The sequence below is a fragment of the Hippichthys cyanospilos genome, chromosome 7 (genome assembly GCF_059441005.1).
Source record: "Hippichthys cyanospilos isolate Australia breed blue-spotted pipefish chromosome 7, RoL_Hcya_1.0, whole genome shotgun sequence".
NCBI lineage: Eukaryota > Metazoa > Chordata > Actinopteri > Syngnathiformes > Syngnathidae > Hippichthys > Hippichthys cyanospilos.
The window spans coordinates 6,249,492-6,273,310 of record NC_142375.1 but is presented as its reverse complement, the minus strand read 5'-3'; the positions used below and the strand labels follow the sequence as shown (position 1 = coordinate 6,273,310).

General features: G+C 40.0%; 1 long non-coding RNA gene across 1 annotated transcript; it reads left to right on the top strand.

Annotated features, from left to right (window-relative positions):
• Positions 1–3,744: 3,744 nt before the first annotated feature.
• LOC148420818 (uncharacterized) lies at positions 3,745–21,977 on the top strand. Its single transcript, XR_015866204.1, has 3 exons — positions 3,745–3,865; positions 4,754–4,875; positions 21,690–21,977. It is a non-coding gene; the product is annotated as an uncharacterized LOC148420818 (long non-coding RNA).
• The last annotated feature ends 1,842 nt before the right edge of the window (positions 21,978–23,819 follow it).

Below are 23,819 nucleotides of genomic sequence, written 5' to 3'. Positions count from 1 at the left end.
ATTCTAAAAGTAGCTCCTTACGCATCCAGTGGAGGGTTGGCTTAAACCTAAAAACAGTACTAATCATTTCGTCTATAATTTATTACAAACCTTAACAGACAAGCTACATAATTTTTTTTTATATTTTAATCCCTTTATTACCTAGCTTTGCAGCATAGTGATGCATTGTTTATGCTTTAGGCAGAAACAGTGCATTCCACAATTTCAGCGTTAATATTCAAAGTCAAGTTAAGTCGGCTAGGTTAGGGACAATTGTTTCAAAAATAGATGGTTTAGGTGAACCTAATGTCAGCAGCTAGGCTACATCATTGTTATTGTATTTAACGTACTGTTTAACATTAGTTTTTGTATGCCTAATTTTGATACACATTGACCACAACTATTTATAGACTATTCCTGATAGCAGTGTTTAGTGTTGGCTAGTTGTTAGATATGACATGGAATTTGCTACAAATGTTTTGAAATGCTGGCGAATTCACTGTGGAAAGCGGCAGGATAACTTCGAGTATATCGGCATACTCCGCCTTGAGTCTCCTAACCTCCTGAGGTTGAGGTCAGAATATCCCTGAAAGATAATTCTGCCTGCTTTGTTTTATCACCGCTCTCAATCCTCGTGTGTTTTCGTTTCGCTAACTTCATGTTGCTATGGAACAGCTTTGAATGTTTTGTCAAATTACTGGTGCTATTTGGCAAAATGGACAGCTCTTTAGGTGTCACGCACAAAGTGCACCTAACTATTATATTCTTCTCGTCTTTATCTCTGACGAACTGAAAGTAATGAACGTATGTCATGTACGCATTTGTCCATATTCAACCTGTCATCCGCTGCTGCTGCACTCATCTCTGCTAAAGATATACGTACAAAAGCAAGTAAACATATCGCCCAGTACTTTTCTCTTCCGATCTTGCAGTGTTTTTGAATGTTTTTTGGGGAAAAAAAAAAACAAAAAAAACAGCACTTTCAGTTTGTAAATGCATTGCATTTAATTATGTTACCCTTATTTGTACAAAGCAAAATATTACCATTTTTTGTGTGCAATGCATTACACTACCGCGTTATAGCGAAAAGTAATGCATTACAGTAATTGCATTGCTTTTGTAATGCATTAGTCCAACAATTGTTGTGTGCAAACTGTACAACAAAGACTTTATCCCAAAGTGCTGCAAGCCTAGAGTATCACCTCACAGCAGCAGAGTGTCAAATTCAGAATTGCCGTTTACTGGTGTTACATGAATGCAGCACATGCACAACTGTGTCTCAGAGAGAATACAAATATAATTCACCATTAGTTTCAGCACGGAATCTCCAAAACCTGGGCAAATATGTCAACATGAGTTAGTTACCCCTGCTTCCGTGGACATAATCAAGGAGGTCACAGCTGGAAGTGGGAAGTCAATCACCACAGAACACATGAAGACTCATGAAAGCACTGCACAGTGTGGACTCCATGGCCAAAATCCAACACTTTTCTAAACATAAACAACTCCCACCAGTTAAGTAGATTGTAGAACAGTGATCCACATAAACAAAGATTAACAACAGGCAACAAGATGACGCAGGCAGTAGGCCGTCCACGATACAAGGAAGCTACAGCTGCTCTTTTTGCCCATTCCTTTTAAAAGTAAATTCTTGCTGCGTCGTGATCTCTTTGCCGGGGTTTTCGTTTGTGTTTGGTGGATGAAGTCAAATACATAGAATAATGACTCATCGTAACTCCCAAACAGATCGTCACGCACCCTTGTGAAATTTGTGCTGCTTGGAGCGGACCAACCCCCCTTTTCTTCTTCCTCGTATTTAAAATCGGCATATGAACCTTCTATTTCCTCTTTTTTTCCCCCCCATTTAATTTCTATTGGATGTTTCAAAATATTACACATTGTCCCGTTTAATCCTGACAGCTGAAAGAATAAAATAAAACACTGCTTAGTTGCTTTTGGTGTGTGCCTCTGTCTCCACAAACTTTTCCACAACAAATGTTGTTAGCTTCTGCTGTGAATTTTTCTGACGTCAAAGTTTCCGAAAATGTTTCTTGTTGTTTTGTCAAGGTGTCAATTTTTCCAACTTTACACGATGCTCCATCAAAGTTTTGCCAATATGTTTCAGTATGCGATGTTAAATGCATAAGAAGTAGCCTCAGGGTGACAGGCATCATGTTAAAATGGCCAAGTTAGTCAAGTAGCAAAGAAGTCATCAAAAAGCCCATTCTGAATTACTTTTCATGAATCCTTAAACAAGGCTGCTTTTAAGATCTTTTCCCATCATGAAGATCGAGAAAGGGCATGAGACAGCAGACAAAAGAACTCAAAAGCACAGACCACTTCTCCCTTGAAGATGTTAAAATTAGTGACTTAGAAAAAAAATCAAAGGGCCAACATTAAACGTTAAAAGATTCTTGAAACGTCGACACTTCTGTGTTTTTTGAATAAAGGACATAAGATGAGAGATACTTGGAACACCACTTTGGTGTCACTTCAAAGGCTTAGCTTTGAGAAAGTGGGCTAATATAATAGTGATAGAGGAATGAGTACCTGGCTCTTCTGACCTCTTCCGAGGCTGCTGACAGTCCCGTCACAGATCCTGGGACGATGCCTTTGCACAATTGGGAAGGGTGTTGCTGCCAGGGTCTTCGGGTCAAGGGGGTTCAGTTTTGACGAGTAACCTTGAAGGTCAGCTTTGGTGTCTTGCTCTGTGATGGCTTCTTTATTCTTCTTTTTTTTTTTCGAGCAAAAAAATAAAAAATTGTCTGTCTTTGAACAACAATGTTACTATAAAATCGGTGGGAGTTTGTCCACTACCGATTGGCTGTCAGTGTCTGACTGTGCCATCACAATGGGCCAACATCATTAGACAATGCCGCACACAGGACACACATTGACACATTTGTTGACAGAGTGTATAAACAAAGGTCCATGGAAGAGTGTGTGTGCGTGTGTGTGTGTGTGTGTGTGTGTGTGTGTGTGTGGACGTGTGTTCGTCCTGAGGGGGTGAGGGGTCATTTTAATTGGGTTCACCAACCAACCTACAGATATCGGAAAAGTCATGAGCAACAGGCCTGATGTTTTTAGTTATATTTTGTGTTGTGTGGTGTTTTCATGTCTCTGATTTATAACTTTTCCAAGGTTCACATCTCCTGCAAATGCTACATGCTGAATCTGCCCCCCACAACTCAAAAAAATAAAAGTCATAGAAATAGAACTCTAACTCTGTCCTAGTCATCAAACAAGAAGTTGGAATTGTCAGTGCTAAATTTGAGGAATGCCTTGCCTATGTGGCACAGTCATGACTATATTTGTCTTTCAAGTGCTGTCAAACATTAATTCGCCAGACATTTCAGTAAAAGAAAAGCTTTTTGTAACAGATTTTTGACAACAAAAGCCATCGCAAGTTATGAATAGATACAACCGTTGTGACTCTCTCTTCTGACATTGATGCTCTCTTCATTATATATTTAAATTAATGACAAAATAAATTTACATTGTATTTATTTCTAATGTTTATTATGAGTTGACTAGTTAAAAGGAGCTTGGTAAGCTTGTTATACAGTACTACAAAAAAAAAAATCAAGAATTTTCATTTAACTTCAATGTATAGAGTATTCTTTCATGACTATTTGCCTTATAGTCTTAGCAAATGAGCTGTGGACCCCAGACTACTCTGCGTACATGAATTCATTGGGAGAAGACGCCCCTGCAACACCCACCCCTCCCTTTTTTTTTTACTTTGATCCATGAACATGATTTTGAATTCACTGGTTGTGTATTCGAACATCAATGGAAACGCCGTAGCAAGTGCTTGCTTTCATTATTTTTCACAGAGATAAAACGAAACGACAGAGGAAAGGGGCAAGCCGGGGGTGCTCGAATGGTAAGTGTTATTCTTAGGTGTCTGTGCAGAAAGGCCACGATCATTCTGTGTAAATTTGAAGTTGTATTGTTGTCAACCTGTATGGTTTGCCTCTTAAAAAAATCAGGGGATGGTGTTTCAATGACCCCTTTGCACTCACCGCGTAATTAGTGGTAAATAAGTGAGTAGGTTTATGGGTCAGTCAGTACGTACGTGCAACAAAAAATTAATGGAGATGTCAAATCAAAATTGTTCTTCACTATAATATATTCTATGCTGCATTCCGTTTAATATTGTGTTCATGGAATTAAAAAAACAAACAAACAACAACAAAATATAACCACAGGGTAAAGGGTGGCCCTCTTGCCACTTGAAGCAGATCTGCTGAAAATGACATCACATTATGACTCAGTGATCGATCAACTTGCCAACGTCACATGACTCAAACCTAGAAAACAGGTGAGTCAAGAACCTAGCTAGCAACAAGTGGCCGTTTCAACATATGACATGACCAGGGATTGGGTCTTGAATAATTCATTAACTGGCCCAAAATATTGACTTTTATAGAAAGTTTATTTCTTGACGGCATAGGTCTCAAACTCCAGTCCTCGAGGTGTGCAAACCTGCATGTTTTTCATGCCGCTCTCCTAAATACACCTGATTCAAATGATTAGGATCATTTACAAGCTCTTGCAGCGCTCGCTGACGAGCTAATAATTTAAATCAGGTGCGCTAATGACAGAAGCATCGAAAACATGCAGGATTGCGGCCCTTGAGGACTGGAGTTTGAGACCTATTCTTTACGGTATATTATCTTTTGCTGTGCAGTTATAGAGTGCAATGCTATTTTTCATCATCCAAAAACTTTGAGGTTTTTAAATGGTGTGTTTGACTTCTGTGTTGCCAAAGTGGAGTGTTGCTATCTTTCTGGAGGTCCCTATCCAGTGAGGCACCCTGAGCCATGACTGGAGCAAATGGGGATTGAGGCATCCCACAAAGTATAATGAGTGATGGGACTTCTTTGATTCCAAGTAAGCTTTCATCTTCAGTCAAGACCTTGACTGCACTTTTTTCTCTGTGTTCGTCTTTGTCTCTTGTCCTCTGTGGTGCAGATGAGGAAAAGAAAAAGATCTTTTATTCAGTCCCTCTTCGATTATCTACGAAATCTCAATACAATTACTTCTTGCACCCTGCTCCTATATATTCACAGATTTATTGTTTTTTTGTTTTTTTTGTTTTTTTTTTTGGGGGGGGGCATCACTAACATATTTTACCTGTTGTGTTTGTGAGGTGGAAAAACGTGGGTATATGCGATAGTTCAAGACAATTATTGTCAAGGCTCGGAGACGGGCTTTTTGTTGAGTTTTAGGGGCACATAAAGTCATGGAGGCAAAAAAAAAAGTTTGCATGATATTCAGCAAAGAAGTCAACTTCAAAGTAAAACAACAAAGATGCCATTTGTTCTCGCTCTGTGCATGCTCTCTCAGTCTAAGGTTCTAATCTTTTATTGTTCCAAAGTTTCAAAAAAAGACAAAGGAGTCACATATCAAAACAAATGACGATCACACTATCAAATGAGCACCACCCTACCACAATTCCAAACGCTGACTCCAGGAGAGTGAGAAGAGAGAGTCAGATGGGTCGCGTATTGTTTTCGCTCACTTTGATGCTGAACTTAAAACGCTTGCAAAGAAAAAAAAAAGGGAGAAATCAAATGATGATGAAAGAAGGAGGGAGGAAAAGGAGGGGAGAAGAAAAAAAGAGAGGACAACGCAACACAACGTTTACATATGTGCGCTTGCCTTTGTTTCATTAGTGGACCAGCTGATAACCTTTATGAAGCTTGATCTGGAATTAAACTCATGGAGCAACAACGCTTTGAAGCTCCTTTCCTGTTTGCGCTCTAAATGTAGGTTGTGGCGAGGAGATAAAGAACTTCTGAAGGATACGCAGACTTGAAAGTCTCTTGGCTATTCATCGGGACATATTTGATGTTGTTCTTTTGCTCTTTTGCTAAATTAGCATATCTCTTTCAAAGCATTCCTCCCCCTCTCCGTAACAAATGCGATCCTCTGCCATCACATGTTCACCAAAACTCATAAATGATAGAAATATAGCGTGTATGCTACTGACACATCAAAGGTACGATAACAAGATTAACGACGATGACTCAAGTTTGTTGTTTCCCCTCCCCTCTCCTCTCTTTCTTCTCATCATTGTAATCAGACGCCTTTTGCTCCTGCCTTTATTTTTCGCCACTTTCATTTCAGACAAAATCACAGTCAGTGTTCCTGTCATCTTTCCACTCGCAATAGGGTGAGATGACCTTTGCCTCGGTGTGTTCACTCTCATTCGGTTCACCGCCGCAAAGCGTTATCACGAGCTAAATTTAGCCGCTATCGCATTGTCTCTCTGTATGACAGCTCTCTCTCATCCCGCACGCTTCTCTTCTTGAAACGAGTCTTGTGCTGTGGGTGACAGGGCAAATGTGGCACACAACTGTGGATGAGCAGCCCCTGTGTAAGTTAAACAGCAAAGCATATTCTGCGCCTCATCACAGTGCACACATCAAAACAAAAGACAGTGACAGAATCATTGTGATCTATTATTTAGCCCCCCTCCACATCAGATCACTGGTGCGTGCCATAGTGATGATCATGCAGATTAGACCTCTTTTCTTCCGGCTGCCCCACTAAACTCCTTCGCTTTTAGTTCTTAAGAGATCTGCAATTTTTACCTTGCTTGCAGGAGACAAAGTGCTGTAATGTTTAGTAATGGTGCTCTCAGAGGAAGGTTGATGTTTCATTGGCAAACAATGCATTAAATCGCAATCATTTTCAAGCTAGTTATACACGCTAGTTGGCTCTATTAGGTAACGTAGCTGTGAGTGGCTGTGACTGGTTGAATAGTTGGACAAAATACCAACGTCACTCAGCTGTACCAAGCGATATATTACTGGTACACTATTATAGACGTGTTTTTTCTGCCATTACACGACGGGTTGGAAGTATATTTTGGGATTAAGGTACAGCGGGACCTCGGTTTACCAGATTAATCTGTTCCGCGGTTGTGCTCGTAAGGCGAATTCACCAACTGGCGGGCAATCCACACCTTGGTTAATTAGCTAACACCTGTAAAACCCCAGGTCAAAACATCAAAATTGTATATGCATAGTAAAAATTGGTATCAAAATAGTATAGTAAGTGCTACTTATATATAATATACATGAATACAAATAAATAACATCATAAATTAAAAATATTGAAAGCTTGTTATGGCCATATTCCCTAGTAAGGGTAGCCTAAGCTAGGCTAGCTTAGCTTTCTTCGTATTTCTTGATTATCTCCAGCTTCGTTTCCATATAAATCATCGTCTTACTTCTCTCTTTAACATCACTAGCAATCATGGCTCATGGCTAACCAATACATCTTTACTAAAATGCACTATATATACGATTTTGTAACCACTCAAAATAGAAAAAAGCTTTAGCATTCTGCCATTTTTAAATGAGTGAGGCCAACCAATAGCAGACCAATATTTTAGTGTTTCCGGGACACCGACCAATCGTAGACCAGTATCTTAGGGTGACCAGACGATGACCACCAGCAAACCAGCATTGTAGTGATGCGTTGCAGCGGAGGCAGTTTGATGCCAACAGAAAACAAGAGCAATTACCTAAGAAGGCCTCAGGAGGGAGGCAAAACAACAAACACAACCAACTCAACAGGTCATGACAGTTGTTGATGTTAAGTGTAAAGCAGGCTAAATGCCTTAAAGAGGGTACTAAAAAACTCAGTATTCCATACAGTAACATGAAAAAAAAGTAAGACAGGGACGCCGTAACCCGTGGGTCCACTGTATTTCATATTTTCATTTTGTTGAATGCATAATGGAAAAAAAGATATTATATTCTCTATATTAGCGTTTTTAAAGCTTTTTCCAGTCAAGGCACCCTTTTTTCTTTGGAAAAACTTGAGGCACACTACCAGCAAAAAACGTTTAAAATTCTGTAGCCTATATTAACAATATAAAGTCATTCTAATCAAAGTATTATAAATGGATCTCAAATAAATGCAATTTAACACACCTTTTAATCTTACCTCTATTGTAATCTGGCATGGTGGGTGAGGTGGTGGAAGATTGTGGACCCATACTCAGAAATAAAGTACTATAAAAAAACTTGGAACAACTGTTACGGGAGAACACAAAAACAAAACCAATGGAGAGTATCAACAAATTCAACAGATAGACAGTAAGTAAGCGAGACGGCAACATTACAACAATCAGCCGACACCAACTGAAAGGAAACTAGAAACTAAATACACTAACAATCAATGAGACAACACGAAACACCTGGACAGGAAACCATTGTTGACAATCACGCTGACCAGGACAGACATAAAGGGAGCAACACCTGAAGTTAACAAAAACCCCACAACTTGTAAACACTACAAAAACCTCAGAAACAGCCAAAACAGAAAAGAAAGGAAAATCCCTCATGCCAACCCACAACAAATAACAACAGAACATGACACTTTTATTCTGAAATGTCTGACTGCACTTGAGTTTGTCAGCAGCTACCGAAGACTTGCCAACCTCATCGGAACATAACCAGCGCTCCAAGCAAAATAAAAGCTCTCAAAGGCTATAGCGTTCATGTACTACTAAAATATATGTTTGAATGTAATGTGGGCTGAACTCATGTCATGGGTGGTACATAAAGCGTGTTTGAAATGTCAAAAATTGCTTCATTTTGACATTTAAAAATGTATAAAAATAAACAATCAAAGGCTTGAATCCCATTGTTCTCGGTGAAGAGCCGTTCAAAAGGCTCGATCAAGACAGCCTACCGGAGTACTTTCTCATGGTTTATCCAAGACAGGCCACGAGGAAAAAAAAGCTGCCGAGACACATTTTAGTCAGTGATTTTTGTAGATGAACCATGGACATCCAACAGATGGGGAACATGTTTGTGGCCACATCAGACATGAATGACGCGCCCTCGATAAAATGTACCCCAAACATGATTATGTAATTTGTATGCTTTCCATCCTACTACCCATCGCCTCCAAAGCTTTTTTATGCCCTCTTACCAACTGAAACATTTTGTTGTAGACACCAAAGCCAGCTAGGATCTCATCCTCGCTGCGGCTGCCATGGCAAAATTTGAAGTTAAGTACCTGATGAGGCAGTATCTACAGCAATTAAGGCCAGCACTTCTGAAGGATTTTCTTGGAATCCACCACAAATCCGTATCATGGCCATCTTGATATCTTCCACGTCTTCAAATAAGTCCTCTTGAGCTTGGTAAAATGAACAAGAATGACACGGTGCTAGGGCAACTAAAAAGCGAAGTTCTCCAGCAAAGTGACGTTCTTTGTTTTTCTCAGCCAAGAGGCCTGATGCTCAGGGCTGCTATAGATGTATGTTCACAGCATTTGTAAAATATATGCAGCTGTCATTGGGCAGTAGGCGGGAGACACCCTGTACTGGTTGCCAGCCAATTGCAGGGCACAAAGGGTCAAACAACCATTAAACAACCATTAATGCAATCACACCAAATTACAATTTAGAAGGTCCAATACATGCACGTTTTTGGAATGTGGGAGGAAGCCGTAGTGTGAGAAGAACATACTAACCCCTCTACCCTCCGACAATATTCATGGTACTTAATTTTTGATCAACATTTAAATCTGCTTACAAGATTATGATTAATGTTTAGTTGAACACGTGTGAAAACAAAGTTAAGAAGATAGGAATGGACCAGTAGGCAAAAAGACATGACACGTAACAAGACACTGTATGCTTCACAAGACATATTTAACGCTGCCAAAACAGCGTGATTATTACATTACATTAAACTTCCTGTTCTTGTTCTTACTCTGAAACCTTATTCACATCACTTTCGATGCACCACATTGAGGACTGAGGCTGACTTTACAAAAGCAGCAGTACTCAGAAGAGGCTTTCCACGTGCTGTGTTTCTGCTACAAGAAATACCTGTGACTGTGTTATTCCTCTTAAATGTGCTATTTTGTCAGACATGTTGTATTGTAACCAGTGTTGTTGTTTCAACTCATTTATAAAATTATTGCTACTTTGATGTTCAATTATTGTGACTTGGTGGCACCCTTAATGACAAAGGTACAAGTACAACGCAGTCACCTGCTTGTGGATTGTTCATATTTTTGTATGACAAGGAAATATTTGAATTCAAGTGTCACGAACCCATAATATTTGTTTTTATTTTTGATTCGTAAATCGGGGTGAAATGAAAAGAGTAGGCGAGATCATTATAAAGAGAGGCTTCACTGGCAGTGCCAATGAATCGGCTGACAATCCAATGCCGCTTGACAGCCCGTATAGAAACCTCCCTCGCCTCTGATTAAAAATGCTAATGTGCCGCTTTTCTACTTTCATGTGCAAGGGGTAATTGTGTCGACATTGCTAGGGGGTTCCTTACAGCTAGACGATGTAATCCTTTGTCGCGATGTAATGACACCGAGTCAAGTGGTGCGACAGTCCAAATCAGTCATGTTTCATTGAACTTCGCCAAATATGACTCAACTTCCAAGACTGTGCAACTTTAACCGTTCTAAGATTTTTTTAATTATTATTATAAATTCATCCTGATTAAAAATATTGGGTTTTGACAATAACCTATTCAGAAACAACAATTCGAGTGCCAAATACATCATATTGGTTGTAGACTTCACTCAGTTTACCTAAACAATCTGCAACCTCTTTACTGCATTTCCTTTCACTTGAAGACAGCATATTATGCAGTCATAATTTTTCGTCCCTTCCAAAGAGCTCGGTCCAGCGGCAACATTATCATGCCTTCTCCTGTTACTACTTGGGTAACTGTTAGCGTCATTTTGCTTTATGTGCTCTTCCGAACTGCTGATGTGAAGGGGAAGTCTCCGTTTTCATTTTATTTCGATGGCTATAGAGAGAGACAGTGTCTGACTGGCTGAGCTTACGCTGGCAATACTCACTATCGCCTCTCTTTTCATCGAGGCAGGGAAGAGTAAAATGACACAGGCAGAGACAAATGTATTCAATTGCCATCCTTAAACTTGCCTACTGCCCAAAAACAGCTGGCATAGGCTCCAGCACGCCCGTGACCCTCCTTAGGACAAACCGTTACAATAACGGAAGGATGTATATATTTATTTTCCCTGCATGCCTCACAAAGTATGATACCATGTCACATTCCAATTCACCAAAAAAAAAAAAAAAAACCCTAAAGCTGCACCAACGAATAATAGGCAGACAGCCAACTTTACTGTAGCTAGAAGTGCTATGAAGTGAGAGTTTTGACCAAAATTTCCTGGTATGTTTACCATGTTTACTCTACTTTTATCCCGCCACGATCAGGATGTGACATTGCTGCGACTCTGTTTCAAGACATCTACTCGGCTTGAAACCGTCATGTTTGTCACATCTTGGCGATCTGTCGCTCAGCCACACGGATACAAAGCTTGAAGATTTCCTCTTCAGAGAACCGTGTATATGTGTGTGCATGTGTCTGAGCCAAAGAAGAGGGGTGCAGCAATATGAAGTGCAGGGGCTTTTATCAGCTTCTAAGATGGAAGCCTTTGAGGGCCTCCTCAGAAGCTCAGCACTTCTTCCATTGTTCTATTTCCATCCCTCGTTTCACTCCTGTCACATGTAAAATTACAAAAGGCCTCCTATATCCCCGCACCCATGCGTACCACTCCTCTTTGCTTATATCCCACCTCTTTTCCCCATGTTCCAACGTGAGAGAGGCATATAACCCACTTAGAGTCTTCTCAAAATACTTCACAACTTTACAGTCTTCTCCCAACAAAATGGAGTTCGGGCAAAGAAGTGCAAAGCAAAGGTTGTGAACTTCTACTAGTACTTTGCCTAATTTAGCCTTGATTAATGTCATATAAAATAAAGGACAGGATTTACTCTGGGACACACCCATTCATGGGGTTGGAAATACTGTCATTTGAATGCAGTAACATGTGGCGGTAAACAATAAACGTGGTAATATTACACCCAGGGCAGCTGCCAATGTGGAGTACCGAATATACAATTACGTTCGAAAATATAGACATCATATTAAACGCCCAAAAAACTTTAAAGGAAAATGCTAAAAGAATTGCATTTTTTCCATAATGCTACAGGATATGCTGTTCAACACCCTATAGCATTAGGGGAACAAGTGCCATGTTTTTGGTATTTACCGCACAAGTACGTACGGACATATTTGCAAGTATGTTCGAACTTATTTGAAAACATGTTCAAACGTGCTTAGAAATACATTCGAATGCACTTGAAAATATGTTCAAATGAAGTGTTTACTCAGACTTGCATACAAAACAAACCTATTAACAAGTTATATTTATTATTATTCTTTTGGTCAACATATGTGCCTTTTTCTGCTTTTTGGGAACTACAAAAAGGACTTTTAGAATCATCCAGGATTCCATTAACATACTCAGCATGTATTATTTGACTCCATGGTTGACTTGTGCATCAATGAGCGCTTAACGGTCAATCATTTCATGCGGCATTTTGATAGATTATGATGTGCTGCTTTTGGTGTGCGTGTAATAACACCCATGAAAAGAATTACATTCACGGACATTGTTTTATGAAACAATGTGCATCTGCAGTTCTTTAGAGGAAAGTAGCACATACATCATGTTAAATCAATGTTGAGACTCAAATACTGCCACAGAAGTAATTTAAAATAACTTTTAGCAATTCGGGGACGAGTCAGATTTGAAAATGGGTCTATTGTACTAAGAAATAGTCAGCTCCTATGCTTTTGTGTTTCAAAACGTCTTTTGTGGTTTAGTTGTGTCAAGATCCTACTTAGATATAGTGAATAATAGTGCAGCACTCACATGAAAGAGCACTGAGCTGACCTGAGGGATAAGCTTTGACTCGCCTGGTGTCTGAGTGTCATCCTTTGCCAAGAGTTGTGTTTACTGTACATGTTAAGGAGAAATCCTGTCACATGGTGAACATGCACACACACACGCACACATACACACTCACGCTGACATGTGACACTGTGAAAATCCTGCCTGCGGGCCGCTAAACAGGTGATACCAGTATGTCACGTCTGCGCTTCAGCGGATAGCCCCCTTCCCTTGCTCTCTTTTATCTTCTTCAATTACCGGCCCCCTTTTAACCCTTCCCTTTCCGCCCTGCTCCTCTTTCTTTCCCCAACGTTTTGCCCCTCTCTCCCTTCTGCTGCTTTTGTCATTTCAGCTTTTGCCTAAAGTTACAAATTGACTTCAGATTTCAGTGGCAGACACAGGAAAAAGATTAGCTGAGCATTTTTCGAAAAATAAACAGCAGCAGGTGCATTGGAAATCCCCTGGTTCACCTTTTTCCAAAGTGAAGATCAACTTTGATTTTTGAGATGACTTGCCCATGAGCATGAAAAAACAGAATGAGCAAAGGAATGTAAAACGTGTTATGCCGTGGAACCGAACCACACGTTCTCTCCTGAGTATATCTAATGGATATGGGGTCAATAAATGACACTAAGAGGATTTTAGCCATGTTAGAAGATCACTGATTTTGTAACGCTTGATTCTGCCTTAGAGCTTATTCTAATGATTGTCAGGGCGTTCCCGCATGTGTCTGTTTATAAAGGTATGATCATTGTTTTGGTTACAGGTTTGTGCCCGTGCCAGGTAGACTTTGCCAGAGAACAACAGATCTCTGTTTGGAGCACACACGCGAGTCAGTGAGTGGGTGGGGCATTGGAGGTAAGAGGGCCAAACTACAGAAAGCTTACACAAGAGCAGATTTTGATTAAACAAGGGGCAGGTAGGCAATAGAAAGTGCAAAGTGAGACAAGATGGGTGAAGAAAGAGTAAAGGAAAAAAAAAGACCTGGCATTTTTGTGGTACTATCTTCAAAGGCCGGTACAGTCAAGTTCAAATCGGTTTGTCAAAGAGGGTTCCAAAATGACTGAGCCTCATGCCTTTCAGCACCAAACTGTATGGAAGCCGAATATCTGTACGCAGGGCTGTGGTGGCTATCCGGAATTTTGAGAACAATTGGGGATTTTCTAGAGCGGCCACTCTAATGACAGCCTTGGCCCCTTTTTGACGATTACGTTTCGGCGCAAGACGGCCGCCATCCAAACATCCGAAAAAATACATTTTTAAAGAAAACTTTCTCTGTCCAATAACTAATAAAAATAAAAGATGATATTAATATTGGGTCCCTCTATCATACTATCACATAGTCACTGCTCCTGGCAGTTCCTGGTCTGTCTGCTAAATAGTATTCCTCATCTCCCACTCCTCTATGATGTTATGTCTGTTGCCCTGGAAAAAAAGAATCCCCCATGATAATTTGTCTCTACTTTTTCTCTTTTTCCGAAGACAAAGAATTGTGCACAATCATCTCACTGAAGTTGGTGCACATTGGGAATTCATAACATGACTCAAACACATTTAGAACCTTTTTTCAAGCCCCTCGTTTTTCACATTGTCACAGTTTTCTGGTGACTTTACATCATGAATCAGTGTGGGGTGAACAGAACATTCTCATTCTCTCATTCACTCCCATTCCATGCGGGCCTTTACGTCTTCTGAACCCTTGAGACCGACTCGCCGAATCTCTGGCTTTGCAGCAACTCCAGGTGAAGAATCACAGCGCTCGAGTGATATTCCAAAATTAAATCAGCCCCCCCCCCAAAAAAAAATCATAACTCTGGAGGGTAATCCCTCTCATAAAACATGTTGTCATTATTATTACCTCATACATTAGTTAGGTTAACCATTAATGTGTCATGTTGTGTTGTCAGGTAAAATAACAATGTTGAACACTCACTTAAAAAGTGAAGGAGACTCTTCCAGAGGCTTTTGTCACTAATTCATGACAAATACTCTGTTTGGTTGGCTAATAAGGAGGAGACATGGTGACAGGATGACAAAAGAAGAAATTACACTGAAATACTGAGATATAATTTGGCTCTCATCTTCCTTCCTCCTCCCCTAGCTTTCAATCATGCCTCCCTCCTTCGCGCCGTCACAAAAAAAAGTTCAGAAAGTCAAAGCATTCGTACTTTCACACAGGATGAGCTCTGTTTCTGTCTCCTCTTCTCATAGATGAAACACAAATGGTATGTAAATGGCGTCTTTGATTCTGTTTAATGTATCTGGGCGACAAGGTGCAAAGAATAAAGAGTCTTTTTTTTTGCGCTCATACCTTTCAAGCATTACAGCACACCGTTACAGGACAGTGGACTCCCTGCTGTGAGAATAATAGGAAGAAATTGTTTTGGAGTAAGATGATGTGATAAGGGGAAAAGTATCATTTTTCAAAGACTTTCTTTACTGTGTTCCGTCTGGAGCTCATAGGGAAATATTTCAGTGTTAATTGAAGAGCTGCTGATTGGGAGTTGTACTGTACATCTTTCAAGTAGTTTTTCAAGCTATTCACTTTGTGTGAGACAGACCTCACATACATATCAATGGCAACTTTAACACCAGACATACTGTATTTGACCTGCCTTTTCATGGGTGCGCTGTCTAGTGTGTGTCATAACTGTGCTAGGTTTTCAACGGCCTTGGCCATGCCTTGCTCCTCTTGCCAAACTTCTGTCTGATCCCAATATCCTTATAATTGATCACTCACTCAACTGCTGTATTTTTTGACTATATGCCTCGCCAGTGGCTGACGAAGAAGGAACAAAAACACAAAAGTCGCTCAAGAGAATTTGGGGTAGAACTGTATTACATACAAATTGAGACCTAATATGGGACCTAACCGGGGGCAACTAAGTGCATTATCATTCTGAATGCATTTTTTATGTGATTTATTTACATCTGTTATATGGGCAATAAGTTAATCGCAATAAGAATAATGATACGTTCTTGCTCTGGGATGGCCTCACTTGGACCGCTGGTGTTTCACCAGGGGAGTGGTCATTTTTGTGTTCCGGCTAAAAAAAAAGTGACTGCGTCTCTTGATAGACAATTATTTTACAGTATTTCAGCAACTTGAGACAGGAGAGCACCACAAAGCAATTTTGCTTCTTTTGAGAAATTGCTGCTGAGCCACCCTTTTCTCCGATAGCTTCTTTCTTTAACTTACGTGCCCCTCAAGCCCTCCACTTAGTGGCAAAACTCAGCTAACAGAAAACAGCATAGCAGCCAAGTGGCCGCCATTCCATTGTAGAAGTCTGCTCTCATTTGGCCTGTATTCAAAACTGGCAATGTTTACCACAAACTACCAATGGCAGCCAAAGGCAGGGAAGATGAAGCACGAAAAAGTTCAATTTATTTTACTTTGGTAAATAGTCAATATGGGCAGATTTTGGTGCATTTCCCATGTACATCCTCACGCATTTACACCCTACTACACAAACTATGTTGACTTTCAATGTATCGCAGTACTGGAAGGATAGCATCAGGCCGTGCTGTTCACCTGAATTCTTAGAGTTGCGAGCTGCCGTGTCATCATTCCAGGGCCGTAGCTAGGCCCCTGGATATACTCAGAGCATCCCATCCTTGCTCATTATTGACAAAATGTGACAAAATATAAGTCACTTTGGGAGCGACATCAGATTTACACACGGCGACTCAACTGTGTGAATGTCTGAAGTTGCTCACCTTGGTCCAAAGCCTGCTCAGGGAGTTTGTGTGAATGCTCAGGCACATTGCAAGTCATCACCCAGTCATCTACTATCCAAAGTGAACAGAGGAGGTAAAATTGGGAGAGAACATTCGCTTGTGAAGAACATGAAGCTATTTGTACTAAAAAGCTGACAGAAACTTATGTCATCAAAAATGTCATCAATTGGACAATATATGGTTCTCACCTATGGTTATTTCCTGGAAGCAATCAGAAGACCACACCTTACAATATCCATAAAGAGAAAATTAAGCTATGACCCCATGTCAAAAACCCGAATTGCAATGTTTTCAATTCTCTAATCACTCATAAACACACTTTGTATTTCATTCTTGTTTTGCCTCAGCTCAGCTCAAGCCTCAGTTTATCATAAATGAAGTTGCCCTTAGTGTGGATACAAATATAATCAACTGCGATTTTTTAAAGAAATGTCCAACTCTATCGAGAGAAAAAAAAAAACAATAAAATGTCAATTCTAACTGAGACGAAAAGGTCTGGCAAAAGACTCGATCACTGCTTTCAAACTGCTTGTTTCGAACCAACAAAGACTGTGTGTGTCTACGCTGACAGGCCTGATCCAGCTGGGCTTGACAGCAGAGCACACATGAAAGAAAGGCATGGAGGAATGGAGTGGTGAGAGCAATAGGAAAAAAGCAAGGGATGAACAGAAACACACACTGGGCTCCTGCTGTTCACAGCAGCAGGTGCAAGAGAGAAGAGAGGGAGGGGATTGATGGAGGGGGAGGAGGGGTCCAAGCAGTTTTATTCAAAAGAGAAAAAGATTATGCTAGTTGGGTAGTCAGCCAGAGCCAGTGGGCGCAAGATATGCGTAGCGTTTACTGAATGAAGTTCCAAAGAGATGAATTCTCAGCATGGGCTTCCATAAATCCCCGTTTGATTTTTCTATCATGAAGCTTTTCGTTAAGATCCACTGAACTTGAGCCGTCTGATGATGTTTATTGTACAAGAGGCCATAAACATCAAGAACTGTCAGTTGACACCATTCTGTATACTATCCTGGTAAAGGCCAAAGTAAAAGCTAAAAAAGAAAAAGCCTTGATCAAAGTCCTGACTATGTCTATAGCTGTTCATTGTGAGACAGCTTTTTCGCAGCCAGTTCTATGTAGTCATGACAGATTAGGCAGAAATTTAAAGGGAACACGGTGCATTCGCACCAAACACCGGCATTTTGCTTGTTGTTAATCTTTATTTTCCCTTTGTGGGAATGGATGGTTAGCGGTGCCTAACCGAGGCTAGTCAAAGCTTTTAAATTAAAGCTGGGACAATACAATTTACTAAAAACGATTTATCTGGTGATTGGTGGCAGTGTTATCACTTAAGCGACAAATAAAAAAAGCTATTTTGAATCTTTCGATGTTTCTTTGTGATTAAATCTGCATAAGTGTAATGCAATGAGATTTCACTGATCAGATTCAAAACTTCCAAGAAACATACAAAAACAATGACCAACAGAGGGGGGTCAGACATAAATGTAGGTACGAAGAAAAGTCTCAAAAATGATGTGCATTTTGTGTATGTTTGTGTGGATGTGCGGTGGCGTGTCCTTCAGCTGATTCGCCATGCATATCGTCTCTATGCCATGAAGAGAGCCTTGTCCTTATAAGTCCAGGTCATTTGGTTGGACAGGCCGACATACAGTGTGGTCAACCTTGCGTTGTAGAATGTTACTCAATGGGCCTCCAATTATACGACTTAGCAATGAATTCTTTAAGGGAAGACGCCTGCTTTTCTAGGATGACAATCGTTTGATATATATAAAATTAATACTAATTGATATATAAACTGATTGATATATATAAAATGCAGTTTCTAAATGATCATTTTATTTGTCAAGAAGGGCAAAATGAAAACCTATCTGACGCTACGTGAAAAAGTAATTGCCCCCTGATTTTAAAGGAGTTGAAAGCAGTTAGAAAGACGTTTAATGACCCTTTTATTATTAACTATGTATTCCAAATAAATAGCTTTTTCGTATGTTATTGTATACTGCTAAAAAGATAGCTAACTCATTGAAGCAGCGCTAACAGCTTTGCTTGCACTCCCTTGAGCCAACATGTGCCTCAACAAAGATTTTTCCAAACCCCTGTAGTAGGGAAGCTATGCTGGGTTGGGTGGGGGGCATATCAAATTACAGTACATCAGTCTCGAGGAGAAGCATCTTTCTTCAAGACCGGGTGTTGACAGACAGCAAGAGAATAGGCAAGGAGGGGGGGTGGAGGGGCGCACATCTCTGCGTTTGATGAGACAGAACAATATCCAAATCCCCATCCGCCTCTTATTTAAGTTACTGAGGACTCTAAAAAAGGGAAGTTCTTCCAAAGTCGCTCAGAAGCTTGTGCGCTTATAGGTGATGGGAGGGAATGGAGGGAGCAAGAAGTAGAGGGGCGGGAGGAAAGAAGATAATGTTTATGCATTAGATTTTCAAAGCCCCTTTCTCTGCAAGGAAATTCAGATTCAAAGGTGTATTTCTTGCAGGAAGATCTGAAGGATTCTTTCTCCCTGTTATTGCTTGAGTGACAAAGTCTCCGTAGCTTATCCAGGACTTTGTATGCACATGGTAACCGAGCATGAGAAGGCCCTACATAGCAACATTTTATCCGCTCGGGCAAGTGAGTGGTGTGTAACTGTATATATAATATATCCTCCGACGACATATTTGACATCAAAGAGAAGAGTAACGGCGTATCGTAACACCTTGGCAGTGCAATGAACGCTACCGTTAAGTCCATCACCTAGCCCCCCGCAAGCATCAACTTTTTGCACACAATTGTGTCTGAACTGCGTGTGCCCGTGCTCGTCGCTGCGAATTCAAACACGCTGGAAAAATATTAGCTGAGACTTTTTTTTCTGAGGGGAAGTTTGAACTTCACAACTTCACAGAGGCAGAGCACTTTGAAAAAGCTGAAGGAGCAGAGATGAGAGCGTTAGGGCGTGGATGTGCACACTTGCGTCTCGATAGTTGCTGAGTGCAGCAGTCGTACATACGTGTGATTAAAAATTCAAATGAGTGCCTTTAGAATCAATGCAGGCTTTGAGGCTTCGTAATGAGGCTGATATGTGAAGTTTAAACATTCCCATCTGCTGGAAGTGCCACCGTGGAAAAAGAGACAGAGAAAGGGAGGAAGGCAAAGAAACAGGGGAAGATTTGTGGCTTTGATGCCGGGCTTTCACCGTGGGGCATGGCTGCTTGGCGAGCTGTTTCTGAGATCTGGAGCCCTTTCAGTTTGCAACCTTTCCGACGATGCCGTTTTGTGCAAATGTTCACCAGATCGGGCGCGTTGCAAAGCGGAAGAAACGCCGGAATGGAGAGAAGTGTCGCAGAATAGGAACAAAAGGTTAAAAAGGGGAGCTCGCTGAAGTAATGGAGGGAGTGCCGTGGTTTTGTCTGTGTGTGTGAGAGTGAATACCCTATCAAGACATTGAAAAACAATAATGTGGGATTCATCTGGTCTAACATTTCAGGGTGACCAACAACTCGGTTCGTTGTGGCCGCACTTGCGTCCGTCATCCTTTATCATACTATCTATAGTCAGGATTTCATAAAACGACTGTCGCACATCTTCAGAACGGTGCTCATCACACTCGTAATCAAGCAGGAACATGTTTAAGTGAAAAGCAACAATTCGCTGATTATAAATGACTCGGTTACTTACTTTTTTGTTGCTTTCTTTGCTTTAATTTCGGCGCAAACTGTGCAAACGGGAAGCTCGGTGAGCTTTCGAGCTTTGAAGTTACACAGTGGGGGAAAAGAACGTGATCGAATCCGGCCGATCAAGACGCGTATTCAACTCCTACAGGGGCAACGCCTGTATGCATAATGTTGTTTGTTAAATTGTCATATTGAAAAGCGAACGGAATGTATGATGTTACTTAGTAATTGCTGTTGAATTGTCAGCAAATTTAGGTTTCTCTTTTCCACCCACTGTGAATGTGTGCTTTCGAAGAACATGGCTGATTTGAGTTACCTTCTTTATTTTTAGTTTGACTCTGGTGATGTTGATGCCAAGATGTACATTCAAAGCTAAAAGCTAGTATGAGGACGTCTTGCATCATCACTTCAGAGTTTAGCTTGCTGTCTAGCTCAGACTAAGCTCATGCTCGTCTCAGTGAGGGCGGTATAGTTTCACTGCTCTCAACGAATGGACTACAGAAATAAATGAGCTAACTCAGAAAATAATATTCATACAGAACATAAAGCAAATTGTAAGCAATACAAAACAATGTATGCAAACTTCAAATTAATCCACAAACACATATTACTCACATACATGCGAATGAATACAAATACTGTCTCTACTGTACTAAATAATATGTTGCAAACAATTGTGACTGGTAACGCTCCTGACGTTTTTCCCTTACCTTTACCCATACTTATCAATTTAGCTGCTCACTTGAAAAAGTTCATATTGATATCTTGTTTATCGTAAATCTACTGATAAATATCAATAGTTTTCATTTGGGCAGCAGTTTAAAAATATAATTATATTAACATATTAATATAATAATATTTTGGAATATGAAATGACAATGTATATTGTTCTACTTTTTTTGTTTCATCTTATTATATACTATAAAAGGTATACAGATTATAGTTAGCTTAAAAAATAGCAGTTGTCAATGTGCTATTCTTGTGGAAAAAGGCATGCTCCTTACAAATCAAAACTTTATTCTGTCTTGCAAAAATGACCCACATAGCCTACTATGGTGATTCTTTGCACTTATATAGATTGAAGCAGAAATCATTTTGAAGTAATTGAATGAGATCGAAAATCGTTGAGGGTTGAAAATCGATTCTGAATCAAATCGGACATCTCGATATCGGAATTGAGACGAGTTCTGAGATGACCAAAGATTCCCACCCCTAATGGTAGGTATACTGTTTGATTAGGTCGTGTAAACATGAGTGACAAGAGGGACAATTTATTTTATTGAGGTAAAATATCATCAACTGCCACTTTTCGTGGTGTCAGCGTTATGTTGCTGTTGATTGTTTTTATTGCCATCGCATTACAGAACAGAACCTTGAGTCTCAAGGTAGCCACTCCGCTAACACAATTCTGTAAGCCAACCTTAAAAAAAAAAGCTACAGCCATGACTTTGCTATCATTGGTTTATTTGGTGTGTTTATTTTCAAGTTCAGTTTTAGATAGTTTGAAAAATAAAATAAAACTGTATTCCGTAGGATGTCGCAAGAGCCAGCTCGGTGGATGAGTGGTGACCACGCCCTGCCTCACAGTTAAAGGACCCAAGTTTGAATCCAGCTGGCTGCTGCTTTCATCTGTTTAGTTTGCATGTTCTCCCCCGGCCTGCGTGGGTTCTCTCCGTGCACTCCGGCTTCCTCCCACATTCCAAAAAACGCACATAGCAGGTGTATTGCCCTCTCTAAATTGTCCTTAGGTGTGATTGTGTGTGTGAATGGTTGTCCGTCTCCGCGATTGGCTGTCGACCAGTCCAGGGTGTCTACTGCCTACTCGCCAGAAATCAGCTGGGATAGGCACCAGCTAGCCTGTGAAGAAAAATCCATGTTTTCATAATTTGAAACCTGACTCAACTGTCAATAAATCATATCTATAGAATTTGTGTGGCCAAGTTTATTCACAGCCATCTTTTTATTACAATATTGTTGGTCAGTGTGATGCAAATTTTCACTGCATCCAAACTTCATGAGCAATATGATGTTTCATCTTCCTTACATGCTTCAATTGATATAAGCTGTGAAACACAAGGATTTGACAGGGAACCCACAATTTAGGGTCGCTTCATCAAAGGCAGGCTCAATTCTATGGAGGAATTCACGGAGCCAAAAAAGTGCACAACTGTGTCTTTTCCCTTGTACACATGGGAGAAAATGTAACTTCTAGTATTCTCGATCCAGGCCTAGTGGACCTCAGTTGTTTTAGGCACATCCCATCAGGGGATTGTCAAAACGATCTCTTCCCTGATTTGTTTATTTTTTACACAGGATGCCCTTCCTGGCGTGTGTTGGTGCAATGGTTGGGAATGTAACACATGCTGCACTACTGCAAAGCCCCCTGCCCCTCCAAAAAACATGCCTTACGTCATGTTTCATTGATGATTTGAGACATATGGCAAAAATTGTAAAGCATGGGACTTCAAATTTGGTTAGACTGTAAGAAAAAGATTGGTTTGTTGCTAACCTCAACCATTACTACAGTATATCTAAATATCATTTTCTCCCATGCACATACATGAATGTATGCACACATTTATGCATGTGACCACACACACACACACACACACACACACACACACACACACACACACACAAGCTCGCAATTATCGAAGGACGCAATGGGAGTCTGCACTTTGAACATACCTACCATTAAAAGCAAGAAGACAGAGATTTGAAGAGGTCCATTGAAGGAGAACCTGCGCATTTATGATGTAAATGTATTTTTCCAACACTTTCTTCTTCTAACGCTCTTTATTTTTTAAAAGCCTTTGAAATTTGTCACGTGCACATCCAATTTAAGTCAAAAAGACTACCTTATCCCATTTTTTGCCACAGTGAAGTACTATATAAGTCAAGTCAGATTATTTGAAATAGCCCTTAAGCACAACAAAGCCTCTAATTTGGGGTTCAGAAACAAAATAATCACAGAAAACATCAGAAATGCTCATTGGCATCCCCTGAATAGTAGATATATAAATATCAAATATAATAATATAAACTTAAAGGTATTTGGCTGAATATTGCATTTGAGTTTGTTTAATTCTTTTTTTTCTCTTTTCCTTTTTTGCAGTTGTCCCACTAATGTTAATACTAATGTTGTTATTCTCATCCAAAAAATGTAATATCGGACAAAGATAACCCAAGTAAACATAGAAACACAGTTTTTAAAATGGTAATTTCATTTATCAAGGGGAAAAAAATATCAGTGACCTTTCCCTGCGTGTAAAACATACTGCAACATCACTTTTTTGAGTTGATTTTCTGATTACCTCCAGACCTTGAAAGTCCAGATTTTGCATATGTAGAACCTGTTCTCTGTGGCAGAGACAGTTTTTATCTGTAAAGGGAGCCATGGGGAGAACAAAGCTATCTCAGGGGGTCTGCAAAAAAATAATTTGGAAACACACTGTCAACATTAAAATCTCATTTGAATCATATTGAATCAAATTTGTACACAAGCATATGCACACACACATATACTTTATTTACAGTTATCCACATTCTTAGTTAAACATTTATAAATCAAGAATAAAAAATGTTCTCTCTTATTTTCTTTTAAGGAGTTGTTTAGCCTGACATCCTATAAGCAGACCAAGGTTCATTCATTCATTCACAAAT